The sequence below is a fragment of the Cupressus sempervirens genome, chromosome 8 (assembly GCF_028749045.1).
Source record: "Cupressus sempervirens isolate cs-2001-9-10 chromosome 8, ASM2874904v1, whole genome shotgun sequence".
Lineage (NCBI taxonomy): Eukaryota > Viridiplantae > Streptophyta > Pinopsida > Cupressales > Cupressaceae > Cupressus > Cupressus sempervirens.
Genome location: NC_143125.1, coordinates 561,245,500 through 561,249,318, shown reverse-complemented (window position 1 = coordinate 561,249,318; position 3,819 = coordinate 561,245,500). Strand labels below are relative to the sequence as shown.

Here is a 3,819-nt window from a genome sequence, read left to right as displayed (position 1 = left end):
ATACAGACACATCTTATAAATATAGCCAAGATAGAATATATGACAAAAGGAGTAAGATTTCTTTGTGCCATTCAAGGTTCTTGGATAGGCAGCATGAATAAAATGAAATGCTTTCATTTCCTTAAAAATTCTTGAAATCCATGTTTGATTGTGACTACCATACATGTTGATCTGAGCATGCCTGGCTCCTAGTTACTGCTATGATATAGTTTAAGATTACTGCTGTAACTGATAAGTGGTGATGTACATGAGCAAATTTGGATAATAGTTTCTAAATGTTAGGTGTCAAGAAGCTTCACTTTACAATTTAAAAAATGGTTCTACCATACATGCTGTTTTATTTTGTGTCATCTTGGAAAACATTGGATCATTCATGTAAACAAACCTAACAAGCTCTCTTGTGTGTTTATACTTAAGTTCTAATATTTCTTTTTTAGCCTGCACTAGAAGACTCTTCTGAAAAGTAATTCAACATTATAACATAATTATGAGCTGCAGAAGCATCAACTATATCAAATCCTTACATAGCTGAAAACTATATAACCCATCACTGAAAAGTGATCAATATTACTCAAAAGATGCATTTGTTAAAACCATTGATTGATCAAAAGATGCACATCTTGTTTCCAGCTCGTACTGTTTCCATTTCTTAATCTATTAATTCTCTGAGCTTGATTGTTCTAACACCGTGCATAATGCTTTTATTGTTCCTTCCTAAATAGGCTCTGAAAGGTATCAGAGAGAAGGTGCATATTGTAACTAAGTTTGGATTGACTTGGAGTAATGGAGAATTTGGTGTAAAGGGAGATCCTGCATATGTTAGGGCTTCCTATGAAGCAAGCCTCAAGAGGCTTGATATAGACTACATTGATCTTTATTACCAGCACAGGGTGGATATTACTATACCCATAGAAGCTACTATAAGTCTTCAGATTCCAAACCCTTAACCTTGCACCAAAATACTATTTTGTCATGGTGCTGTAAGTTTTAAGATTCAAAATCTGTACTATTGTGACAGATTTTTTATTTTAATCTTATTTATAAAATTTTGGGCAATGGTTTTTCTCCAAAAACTACATAGTTGAATCTTGAATTTGATTTGATGTGAGAAATATATTTTACATATCAATTCTTGAGATTGATAAGTATGAAATATTTTCTACAGCAAGTCAAATTGTGATTTTACTACAAGGATTCAACTATGTGGTTTTCTAGTGAAATGCATTGACACAAGTTATTTTAATAGTGGTTCACAAGAACTCACTTTTCATAAGAATGAATGGAACATGTAGTACTCATTACATTTAGATGATGCTCATAAGGTGAAGCATTAAGCCTTTCTAGAAGGTCACTAAGTGCAATACTACTCCAACTTATTATCATGATAGATGACATGAATGAAATCAAAGCCATCTTTTCTGTAGATGCTGCAGCTGGAGATCGACACAAAGCTGTCGATTTGCAATTGACCTGAATAAATTCAGAAACACTCCCATACAATACTCTCCATTGAATTAAAGCACATAAATGTTTGTGTTCTAGAGAAAAACATTTGCAATTGAGCTAGATGAATAAAGGGCTCTAAACAGTTAGTAGCGTTAAAAAAAAAAGAATCTAAATAAATGGATTTTTTAGCCTTCTACTATATCAGTTATAAATGCTTATTATTGAAAATGTAGTATTTTTAAAGTCTATTAATAGAGTATTTTCAGAGCCTATTAATAGAGAGCTTTTGGTAAATGACTCTATAAAGAGTTTTATAAACCCGGTGGAAATATATTTCGTTAATAGTAATGATACTGGCATTTTAACATTTATGCATGACAATATTTATGGACTAGTGATAAACCCAAACCCTTCCACATGGATCTTAAGTAGGAGTTAATAATAAATATCCAATAAATGAGTCATAATGTCTCCAAGGTTCTCTCAGAGACTTCGATATTCAACCATTGTTACTCCATATAACTTGTGGGCTTGGACATTAGGATAACAATATGCCATTTATTATCAGTGCATACCAATGATACATTAGAGGTTTTTACCCGATATGTCAACAAATTCACGTTTCAAAGTAGATAATCTAGAATGTCCATCTGGTGCCAATTACATGTTTTATTATCAAGACAAAGCACAAGAACCCGTAGCTACAAATAAATCCAAATTTCCTTGAATTTCCTTGAAACAATATGAAACACACTCAGAGAAGTGGTATAAAATTGAATAAGACCCATATTACATTACAAAAACCATATAAAAATTTCAAAGTCTTTCTAATACAAATTTCAAACTTGTTTATGATCATATTAATTTAAACAAAAATAAGTATATAATGGTAAGAAGTTGCATGCAGAAATTATTTATAATATTGCATTCAAATTCATTGATATGCACAAAAGTAGTGCCATGTAGAGTGTAGGAAGGGTCTACGTTGTATGGGTATGTCTCTCTTAATACAGAGGTGTGACACCTGAGAAAGAAATGGTAGCCCTCGTTCACTATGTTGTGTACACAGATGTCACTTTTCTTGATACTTTAGAGTCTTAGACACTAATAAAATTATTGTAGGGAAAGTCAGTCAACTTACTAAATCTATTATGACACCTCCATTCTAAACGGCATTATCATATTAGACTTTGTGATCCAACATATTGAAGAAATTACCTTAATATTGAAGAATTAATACAAGTGATGTTGCAGGTGTAGTGGGATTGCTTCCAAATTCTGACTCTTCCACAATACCACTCTAAATATATAGTCCATGTCTAGTTCCTTTGTGCTCATTCCATTAGGAAGACTCCAGTCAAAGGAGTGAACCAACGAAGCCAAAATTAAATGAAGCATCTTATCAGCCAAAGGAAGCCCTAGGCATATTCTTCTCCCTACTCCAAATGGTATAAGCTCAAAATCTTGTCCCTTAAAGTCCACAGTAGCTCCCTCTCCCTCCAAAAAACTCTCCCGCATAAATTTGGAAGGGTCCTTCCAACACAACAGGATCCCTCGCAATCCCAAACCCCCTATTTCACAAGCTCTTGATGCTTTATGAGGGATCAAAAGAGGACCAGGAGGATACAGTCGAAGCACTTCTTTCACCATTGCATGAAGGTAAGGTAGATGATCAATATTAGATTCCTCCACTCTTCTACTATGAACTACAACCTCCTCTAACTCCCCTTGAACTTTTTCCATTTTATCTAGATTATGAATGAGTTTTACCATTGCCCATTCTATTGTTGCACTAGTGATGTCGAAACCAAAAATTAACAGATCCGACATTATCAAAACACCCCATCCTCATTAACCAATGCCGCCACTCTCATCTTCAGCCCTAACTTGGCCTCCTCATTAGCAGACGACAACATTGATTGCAAGGATTTCATTAACACCGCCATTGCCACACCCATCTCCACGCACCCCCTATACATAGATGCCCCTTTCTCAAAAACCTTCGCCTTTGCCTCCTCCAGCCTATGAAACCCTTCCTCCATTTTTGTCCTCAGCAACAATGAGTTTTTCCCACTTTAAAAAAAAAATTTACATATGAAGCCCGTGTTGGTCGAAAATTCGACCAACACAGGCATGGATTTTTTTAAAAAGATATTTTTCCTTGCATATTTCGACCAATCTAAAACATTTTAATAGATGGTCGAAAATTTTGGTCGAAAATTGGGGTCAAATTGGGGGAAATCGGGGCCTTAATCTAGAAAATAACAACATAGTTGATTTCAAATGAAATAAAAGAATTAAATACATCCTAAAATGATTAGTCTGTTTACATTTTTTTTTTTTTTAAGTCAATTAAAGATGGCAAGTGATTTA

The 3,819-nt window shown here is 34.1% G+C and overlaps 1 pseudogene; it reads right to left on the bottom strand.

Moving 5' to 3' along the window:
• Positions 1–2,679: 2,679 nt before the first annotated feature.
• On the bottom strand, positions 2,680–3,276 carry LOC149543644 (geraniol 8-hydroxylase pseudogene; annotated as a pseudogene).
• Between the last annotated feature and the right edge of the window lie 543 nt (positions 3,277–3,819).